This window comes from Salmo salar, unplaced genomic scaffold, assembly GCF_905237065.1.
Source record: "Salmo salar unplaced genomic scaffold, Ssal_v3.1, whole genome shotgun sequence".
Classification (NCBI taxonomy): Eukaryota; Metazoa; Chordata; class Actinopteri; order Salmoniformes; family Salmonidae; genus Salmo; species Salmo salar.
The window spans coordinates 359,413-369,964 of NW_025550934.1; the positions used below are offsets into that span (position 1 = coordinate 359,413).

The following is a 10,552-nucleotide window of genomic DNA, read 5'->3' on the forward strand; positions in this document are numbered from 1 at the left end:
GCTATTTTCAGGTCTCTCCGGAGATGTTCGATCAGGTTCAAGTCCGGGCTCTGGCTGGGACACTCAAGGACATTCAGAGACTTGTCCCGAAGCCACTCCTGTGTTGTCTTGGCTGTGTGTTTAGGGTCGTTGTCCTGTTGGAAGGTGAACCTTCACCCCAGTCTGAGGTCCTGAGCAGGTTTTCATCAAGGATCTCTGTACTTTGCTCCGTTCATCTTTCCTTCGATCCTGACTAGTCTCCCAGTCCCTGCTGCTGAAAAACATCCCCACAGCATGATGCTGCCACCACCATGCTTCACCATAGGGATGGTGCCAGGTTTCCTCCAGACGTGACGCTTGGCATTCAGGCCAAAGAGTTCAATCTTGGTTTCATCAGACCAGTGCATCTTGTTTCTCATGGTCTCAGAGTCCTTTAGGTGCCTTTTGGCAAACTCCAAGTGGGCTGTCATGTGCCTTTTACTGAGGAGTGGCTTCCGTCTGGCCACTCTACCATAAAGACCTGATTGGTGGAGTGCTGCAGAGATGGTTGTCCTTCTGGAAGGTTCTCCCATCTCCACAGAGGAACTCTGGAGCTCTGTCAGAGTGACCATCGGGTTCTTGGTCACCTCCCTGACCAAGGCCCTTCTCCCCCGATTGCTCAGTTTGGCCGGGCGGCCAGCTCTAGGAAGAGTCTTGGTGGTTCCAAACTTCTTCCATTTAAGAACGATGGAGGCCACTGCGTTCTTGGGGACCTTCAATGCAGCAGAAATGTTTTGGTGCCCTTCCCCAGACCTGTGCCTCGACACAATACTGCTCTAAGTACAATTCCTTTGACCTCATGGCTTGGTTTTTACTCTGACATGCACTGTCAACTGTGGGACCTTATATAGACAGGTGTGTGCCTTTCCAAATCATGTCTAATCAATTGAATTTACCACAGGTGGACTCCAATCAGGGTGTAGAAACATTAAGGATGTTCAATGGAAACAGGATGCACCTGAGCTCAGTTTAGAGTCCCTGTGGCTCAGTTGGTAGAGCATGGTGTTTGCAACGCCAGCGTTGTGGGTTCGATTCTTAACCTGTTTATGTCATTATGAGGCACTGTGTGTAGATTGCTGATAATATTTTGTATTTAGTCCATTTTTCGAATATGGCTGTAACATAAAATGTGGAAAAGTCAAGGGGGTCTGAATACTTTCCGAATGCACTGAATACCGCATCTAAAGTCAATCTGGTGGCCGCCCCTCAATCTTCGCTAGCTAGCTAGCTAACGTTATACTGCATCTAAAGTCAATCTGGTGGCCTCCCTCAATCTTCGATAGCTAGCTAGCTAGCTAGCTAACGTTATACTGCATCTAAAGTCAATCTGGTGGCCGCCCTCAATCTTCGATAGCTAGCTAGCTAACGTTATACTGCATCTAAAGTCAATCTGGTGGCCTCCCCTCAATCTTCGCTAGCTAGCTAACGTTATACTGCATCTAAAGTCAATCTGGTGGCCTCCTCAATCTTCGATAGCTAGCTAGCTAGCTAACGTTATACTGCATCTAAAGTCAATCTGGTGGCCGCCCCTCAATCTTCGCTAGCTAGCTAGCTAACATTATACTGCATCTAAAGTCAATCTGGTGGCCGCCCCTCAATCTTCGCTAGCTATCTAGCTAACGTTATACTGCATCTAAAGTCAATCTGGTGGCCGCCCCTCAATCTTCGCTAGCTAGCTAGCTAACGTTATACTGCATCTAAAGTCAATCTGGTGGCCTCCCCTCAATCTTCGATAGCTAGCTAGCTAACGTTATACTGCATCTAAAGTCAATCTGGTGGCCTCCCCTCAATCTTCGATAGCTAGCTAGCTAACGTTATACTGCATCTAAAGTCAATCTGGTGGCCTCCCCTAAATCTTCGCTAGCTAGCTAACGTTATACTGCATCTAAAGTCAATCTGGTGGCCGCCCCTAAATCTTCGCTAGCTAGCTAGCTAACGTTATACTGCATCTAAAGTCAATCTGGTGGCCTCCCTAAATCTTCGCTTAGCTAGCTAGCTAACGTTATACTGCATCTAAAGTCAATCCGGTGGCCTCCCTCAATCTTCGCTAGCTAGCTAACGTTATACTGCATCTAAAGTCAATCTGGTGGCCTCCCCTCAATCTTCGCTAGCTAGCTAACGTTATACTGCATCTAAAGTCAATCTGGTGGCCTCCCCTAAATCTTCGCTAGCTAGCTAACGTTATACTGCATCTAAAGTCAATCCGGTGGCCTCCCCTCAATCTTCGCTAGCTAGCTAGCTAACATTATACTGCATCTAAAGTCAATCCGGTGGCCTCCCCTCAATCTTCGATAGCTAGCTAACGTTATACTGCATCTAAAGTCAATCTGGTGGCCTCCCCTCAATCTTCGCTAGCTAGCTAACGTTATACTGCATCTAAAGTCAATCTGGTGGCCTCCCCTCAATCTTCGCTAGCTAGCTAACGTTATACTGCATCTAAAGTCAATCTGGTGGCCTCCCCTCAATCTTCGATAGCTAGCTAACATTATACTGCATCTAAAGTTAATCTGGCAACATCAAAAATAATGACAAAAGGTTTTTCTTACTAATTATTTGCTTCCTTTTGAATGTCATTGTATTTCCAAGCCACTAATACACACTTTTAATGAAATCTTCACCAGCGCTCATTGACGATGCATTGAGTAGAATGCTCAGGTCGGGCATCAGTCCAAAACAAAACGTTCAAAACAATATAATGACGAAACATGCGACCCAGGAATAGATTAACTCCAGCTAGGCTAGTTGAGAACAAGTCCTTTATTTAACCAGGTAGGCTAGTTGAGAACAAGTCCTTTATTTAACCAGCTAGGCTAGTTGAGAACAAGTCCTTTATTTAACCAGGTAGGCTAGTTGAGAACAAGTCCTTTATTTAACCAGGTTAGGCTAGTTGAGAACAAGTCCTTTATTTAACCAGGTAGGCTAGTTGAGAACAAGTCCTTTATTTAACCAGGTAGGCTAGTTGAGAACAAGTCCTTTATTTAACCAGCTAGGCTAGTTGAGAACAAGTCCTTTATTTAACCAGGTAGGCTAGTTGAGAACAAGTTCTCATTTACAATTGCGACCTGGCCAAGATAAAGCAAAGCAGTTTGACAACATACAACAACAACAGAGTTACACATGGAGTAAAACAAACATACAGTCAATAATACAGTAGAAAAATAAGTCTATATACAATGTGAGCAAATGAGGTGAGATAAGGGAGGTAAAGGCAATAAATAGGCCATGGTGGCAAAGTAAATACAATATAGCAAGTAAAACACTGGAATGGTAGATTTGTAGTGGAAGAAAGTGCAAAGTACAAATAGAAATAATGGGGTGCAAAGGAGCTAAATAAATAAATACAGTAGGGGAAGAGGTAATTGTTTGGGGCTAAATTATAGATGGGCTGTGTACAGGTGCAGTGATCTGTGAGCTGCTCTGACAGCTGGTGCTTAAAGCTAGTGAGGGAGATAAGCGTTTCCAGTTTCAATTTGTGGCATATACTTCTCCTAATATATCATACATAACCTAAAGCAGCGTTAAAAATTATTCTTGTCCTTCCTTCTAACCTATCGACTCTCTCTTCCCCCCCACCAATCGGTCCTTTATGTCATAACTCAACCCCTTTAACTCTACAGAGTCTGAGAAAGGATCCTCTGAAAGCTCGGTTGAGATTATGTCCACAGCAGGACAAGCCTATACGCTTCAAGGAGAAGTTCATAACCGCACTCCCCGATGGCACTCTGTCTGGCGGCTGTTGCTAAGCAGCGAGAGCTCTGCGGCGAATAGAGAACGTCAGAGAGAAAGAAGTGGGAGAAAAAAAACTCCAGAAAGTTGTGGATGAAGGTGCTGCTAGATCCTATAGAGCTTGTGGTCGCCGACTGGTCCATCGCCAAAACGTTTAAAACCCATGACTAGAGAGAGAGAGAGAGAGAGAGACTGTCAACACGTGCCTTCGTCCTTCGTCCCACTCAGAGCTGTCAACACGTGCCTTTGTCCTTCGTCCCACTCAGAGCTGTCAACACGTGCCTTTGTCCTTCGTCCCACTCAGAGCTGTCAACACGTGCCTTTGTCCTTCGTCCCACTCAGAGCTGTCAACACGTGCCTTTGTCCTTCGTCCCACTCAGAGCTGTCAACACGTGCCTTCGTCCTTCGTCCCACTCAGAGCTGTCAACACGTGCCTTCGTCCTTCGTCCCACTCAGAGCTGTCAACACGTGCCTTCGTCCTTCGTCCCACTCAGAGCTGTCAACACGTGCCTTCGTCCTTCGTCCCACTCAGAGCTGTCAACACGTGCCTTCGTCCTTCGTCCCACTCAGAGCTGTCAACACGTGCCTTCGTCCTTCGTCCCACTCAGAGCTGTCAACACGTGCCTTCGTCCTTCGTCCCACTCAGAGCTGTCAACACGTGCCTTCGTCCTTCGTCCCACTCAGAGCTGTCAACACGTGCCTTCGTCCTTCGTCCCACTCAGAGCTGTCAACACGTGCCTTCGTCCTTCGTCCACTCAGCCCTGTCAACACGTGCCTTCGTCCTTCGTCCACTCCTCCCTGTCAACACGTGCCTTCGTCCTTCGTCCTCCTCATCCCTGTCAACACGTGCCTTCGTCCTTCGTCCTCCTCATCCCTGTCAACACGTGCCTTCGTCCTTCGTCCCACTCAGCCCTGTCAACACGTGCCTTCGTCCTTCGTCCCACTCCTCCCTGTCAACACGTGCCTTCGTCCTTCGTCCACTCAGAGCTGTCAACACGTGCCTTTGTCCTTCGTCCACTCCTCCCTGTCAACACGTGCCTTCGTCCTTCGTCCCACTCAGCCCTGTCAACACGTGCCTTCGTCCTTCGTCCCACTCAGCCCTGTCAACACGTGCCTTTGTCCTTCGTCCCACTCAGCGCTGTCAACACGTGCCTTTGTCCTTTGTCCCACTCAGAGCTGTCAACAGTAATGAATGAGGTGAAAAGTGTATCGATAGACCTGCATTGTTATTATTAGGAAGCAGTGACCCTAACTGGAATTTCTCAGTGTCATTGGTGGAAAGGGAGAATGAGAGGCGGACCCTAACTGGGTCAGACTGTCATTGGTGGAAAGGGAGAATGAGAGGCGGACCCTAACTGGCTCAGTGTCATTGGTGGAAAGGGAGAACGAGAGGCGGACCCTAAATGGGTCAGTGTCATTGGTGGAAAGGGAGAACGAGAGGCGGACCCTAACTGGCTCAGTGTCATTGGTGGAAAGGGAGAACGAGAGGCGGACCCGAACTGGGTCAGTGTCATTGGTGGAAAGGGAGAACGAGAGGCGGACCCTAACTGGGTCAGTGTCATTGGTGGAAAGGGAGAACGAGAGGCGGACCCTAACTGGCTCAGTGTCATTGGTGGAAAGGGAGAACGAGAGGCGGACCCTAACTGGGTCAGTGTCATTGGTGGAAAGGGAGAACGAGAGGCGGACCCTAACTGGGTCAGTGTCATTGGTGGAAAGGGAGAACGAGAGGCGGACCCTAACTGGGTCAGTGTCATTGGTGGAAAGGGAGAACGAGAGGCGGACCCTAACTGGGTCAGTGTCATTGGTGGAAAGGGGAGAAGGGAGAGGCGGACCCTAACTGGGTCAGTGTCATTGGTGGAAAGGGAGAACGAGAGGCGGACCCTAACTGGGTCAGTGTCATTGGTGGAAAGGGAGAACGAGAGGCGGACCCTAACTGGCTCAGTGTCATTGGTGGAAAGGGAGAACGAGAGGCGGACCCTAACTGGGTCAGTGTCATTGGTGGAAAGGGAGAACGAGAGGCGGACCCTAACTGGGTCAGTGTCATTGGTGGAAAGGGAGAAGGAGAGGCGGACCCTAACTGGGTCAGTGCCATTGGAGGAAAGGGAGAACGAGAGGCGGACCCTAACTGGGTCAGTGTCATTGGTGGAAAGGGAGAACGAGAGGCGGACCCTAACTGGGTCAGTGTCATTGGTGGAAAGGGAGAACGAGAGGCGGACCCTAACTGGCTCAGTGTCATTGGTGGAAAGGGAGAAGGAGAGGCGGACCCTAACTGGCTCAGTGTCATTGGTGGAAAGGGAGAAGGAGAGGCGGACCCTAACTGGCTCAGTGTCATTGGTGGAAAGGGAGAAGGAGAGGCGGACCCTAACTGGGTCAGTGTCATTGGTGGAAAGGGAGAACGAGAGGCGGGCCCTAACACGGCCAACGGCATTGGTGGAAAGGGAGATCGAGAGGCGGACCCTAACAAATAGATCAGGACAACAGGCTGATGGGAAACCAAACCCACAGTAGTAGAGGCTCAAGAGAGACAGGCAAACCCACAGGAGTAGAGGCTCAGAGGAGAGACAGGCAAACCCACAGTAGTAGAGGCTCAGAGAGACAGGCAAACCCCACAGGAGTAGAGGCTCAGAGAAGAGACAGGCAAACCCACAGGAGTAGAGGCTCAGAGAGACAGGCAAACCCACAGTAGTAGAGGCTCAGAGAGACAGGCAAACCCCACAGGAGTAGAGGCTCAGAGGAGAGACAGGCAAACCCACAGGAGTAGAGGCTCAGAAGAGACAGGCAAACCCACAGTAGTAGAGGCTCAGAGAGACAGGCAAACCCACAGTAGTAGAGGCTCAGAGAGACAGGCAAACCCACAGTAGTAGAGGCTCAGAGAGACAGGCAAACCCACAGGAGTAGAGGCTCAGAGGAGAGACAGGCAAACCCACAGTAGTAGAGGCTCAGAGAGACAGGCAAACCCACAGTAGTAGAGGCTCAGAGGAGAGACAGGCAAACCCACAGTAGTAGAGGCTCAGAGAGAGAGACAGGCAAACCCACAGTAGTAGAGGCTCAGAGGAGAGACAGGCAAACCCACAGTAGTAGAGGCTCAGAGAGAGACAGGCAAACCCACAGTAGTAGAGGCTCAGAGGAGAGACAGGCAAACCCACAGGAGTAGAGGCTCAGAGGAGAGACAGGCAAACCCACAGTAGTAGAGGCTCAGAGAGACAGGCAAACCCACAGGAGTAGAGGCTCAGAGGAGAGACAGGCAAACCCACAGCAGTAGAGAGTCAGAGGAGAGACAGGCAAACCCACAGGAGTAGAGGCTCAGAGGAGAGACAGGCAAACCCACAGTAGTAGAGGCTCAGAGGAGAGACAGGCAAACCCACAGGAGTAGAGGCTCAGAGGAGAGAGAGGCAAACCCACAGGAGTAGAGGCTCAGAGAGACAGGCAAACCCACAGCAGTAGAGGCTCAGAGGAGAGACAGGCAAACCCACAGGAGTAGAGGCTCAGAGGAGAGACAGGCAAACCCACAGTAGTAGAGGCTCAGAGGAGAGACAGGCAAACCCACAGTAGTAGAGGCTCAGAGAGACAGGCAAACCCACAGTAGTAGAGGCTCAGAGGAGAGACAGGCAAACCCACAGTAGTAGAGGCTCAGTGGAGAGACAGGCAAACCCACAGTAGTAGAGGCTCAGAGGAGAGACAGGCAAACCCACAGTAGTAGAGGCTCAGAGGAGAGACAGGCAAACCCACAGTAGTAGAGGCTCAGAGGAGAGACAGGCAAACCCACAGCAGTAGAGGCTCAGAGGAGAGACAGGCAAACCCACAGTAGTAGAGGCTCAGAGAGACAGGCAAACCCACAGCAGTAGAGGCTCAGAGAGACAGGCAAACCCACAGTAGTAGAGGCTCAGAGAGACAGGCAAACCCACAGTAGTAGAGGCTCAGAGAGACAGGCAAACCCACAGTAGTAGAGGCTCAGAGGAGAGAAAGTCTAACCCACAGTAGTAGAGGCTCAGAGGAGAGACAGGCAAACCCACAGTAGTAGAGGCTCAGAGAGACAGGCAAACCCACAGGAGTAGAGGCTCAGAGAGACAGGCAAACCCACAGTAGTAGAGGCTCAGAGGAGAGAAAGTCTAACCCACAGTAGTAGAGGCTCAGAGGAGAGACAGGCAAACCCACAGTAGTAGAGGCTCAGAGAGACAGGCAAACCCACAGGAGTAGAGGCTCTGAGGAGAGACAGGCAAACCCACAGTAGTAGAGGCTCAGAGGAGAGACAGGCAAACCCACAGGAGTAGAGGCTCAGAGGAGAGACAGGCAAACCCACAGTAGTAGAGGCTCAGAGGAGAGACAGGCAAACCCACAGCAGTAGAGGCTCAGAGGAGAGACAGGCAAACCCACAGTAGTAGAGGCTCAGAGGAGAGACAGGCAAACCCACAGTAGTAGAGGCTCAGAGAGACAGGCAAACCCACAGGAGTAGAGGCTCTGAGGAGAGACAGGCAAACCCACAGGAGTAGAGGCTCAGAGGAGAGACAGGCAAACCCACAGCAGTAGAGGCTCAGAGAGACAGGCAAACCCACAGGAGTAGAGGCTCTGAGGAGAGACAGGCAAACCCACAGGAGTAGAGGCTCAGAGGAGAGACAGGCAAACCCACAGGAGTAGAGGCTCAGAGGAGAGACAGGCAAACCCACAGGAGTAGAGGCTCAGAGGAGAGACAGGCAAACCCACAGTAGTAGAGGCTCAGAGGAGAGACAGGCAAACCCACAGCTTGGTGGTTACAGATCTGTGTGTCTAGTCCTTACCTGGTGGAACTCTGGGATACCTTCAGGACTGCAGGTGGGCTGGGTCTTCTGTCCAGGTGAGTTGGGTCTTCTGTCCAGGTGAGCTGGGTCTTCTGTCCAGGTGAGCTGTGTCTGCTCTGGGGCGTGGTTCTGTCTGTCCTGCAGGTGAGTTGTATCTGCTCTGGGGCGTGGTTCTGTCTGTCCTGCAGGTGAGTTGTATCTGCTCTGGGGCGTGGTTCTGTCTGTCCAGGTGAGTTGTATCTGCTCTGGGGCGTGGTTCTGTCTGTCCAGGTGAGTTGTATCTGCTCTGGGGCGTGGTTCTGTCTGTCCAGGTGAGTTGTGTCTGCTCTGGGGCGTGGTTCTGTCTGTCCAGGTGAGTTGTATCTGCTCTGGGGCGTGGTTCTGTCTGTCCAGGTGAGTTGTATCTGCTCTGGGGCGTGGTTCTGTCTGTCCAGGTGAGTTGTGTCTGCTCTGGGGCGTGGTTCTGTCTGTCTCAGGTGAGTTGTATCTGCTCTGGGGCGTGGTTCTGTCTGTCCAGGTGAGTTGTATCTGCTCTGGGGCGTGGTTCTGTCTGTCCTGCAGGTGAGTTGTGTCTGCTCTGGGGCGTGGTTCTGTCTGTCCTGCAGGTGAGTCTGATGGGTCAGGTAAGTGATGTCCTCCCACAGCCACAGGTGAGCTCACCTGGATGTTACAGACAACAGCACCTGGTGGAGGAAGAGACACACCTTATTCCTCAGGTGTCCTGGTTCAGAAATTACCATGGCAACCCAATCCCTCCTGGTAATACAGCACAGAACCCCAATCCCTCCTGGTAATACAGCACAGAACCCCAATCCCTCCTGGTAATACAGCACAGAACCCCAATCCCTCCTGGTAATACAGCACAGAACCCAATCCCTCCTGGTAATACAATACAGAACCCCAATCCCTCCTGGTAATACAGCACAGAACCCCAATCCCTCCTGGTAATACAGCACAGAACCCAATCCCTCCTGGTAATACAGCACAGAACCCCAATCCCTCCTGGTAATACAGCACAGAACCCCAATCCCTCCTGGTAATACAGCACAGAACCCCAATCCCTCCTGGTAATACAGCACAGAACCCCAATCCCTCCTGGTAATACAGCACAGAACCCCAATCCCTCCTGGTAATACAGCACAGAACCCCAATCCCTCCTGGTAATACAGCACAGAACCCCAATCCCTCCTGGTAATACAATACAGAACCCAATCCCTCCTGGTAATACAGCACAGAAACCCAATCCCTCCTGGTAATACAGCACAGAACCCCAATCCCTCCTGGTAATACAGCACAGAACCCCAATCCCTCCTGGTAATACAGCACAGAACCCCAATCCCTCCTGGTAATACAGTACAGGACCCCAATCCCTCCTGGTAATACAGCACAGAACCCCAATCCCTCCTGGTAATACAGCACAGAACCCCAATCCCTCCTGGTAATACAGCACAGAACCCAATCCCTCCTGGTAATACAGCACAGAACCCCAATCCCTCCTGGTAATACAGCACAGACCCCAATCCCTCCTGGTAATACAATACAGAACCCCAATCCCTCCTGGTAATACAGCACAGAACCCCAATCCCTCCTGGTAATACAGCACAGAACCCCAATCCCTCCTGGTAATACAGCACAGAACCCCAATCCCTCCTGGTAATACAGCACAGAACCCCAATCCCTCCTGGTAATACAGCACAGAACCCAATCCCTCCTGGTAATACAGCACAGAACCCCAATCCCTCCTGGTAATACAGCACAGAACCCCAATCCCTCCTGGTAATACAGCACAGACCCCAATCCCTCCTGGTAATACAATACAGAACCCAATCCCTCCTGGTAATACAGCACAGAACCCCAATCCCTCCTGGTAATACAGCACAGAACCCCAATCCCTCCTGGTAATACAGTACAGAACCCAATCCCTCCTGGTAATACAGCACAGAACCCAATCCCTCCTGGTAATACAGCACAGAACCCAATCCCTCCTGGTAATACAGCACAGACCCCAATCCCTCCTGGTAATACAGCACAGA

The 10,552-nt window shown here is 50.9% G+C and overlaps 1 protein-coding gene across 2 annotated transcripts in view; it reads right to left on the bottom strand.

The window, feature by feature from the left end:
* Positions 1 to 9,047, bottom strand: part of LOC106594940 (neurocalcin-delta A) — an 86,448-nt gene extending 77,401 nt beyond the window's left edge. For both annotated transcript variants that reach the window (XM_045714115.1, XM_045714117.1), the window contains exon 1: positions 8,520 to 9,047. The gene's annotated coding sequence lies outside the window, so the exon portion shown is untranslated. The remainder of the gene's footprint in view (positions 1 to 8,519) is intronic.
* Between the last annotated feature and the right edge of the window lie 1,505 nt (positions 9,048 to 10,552).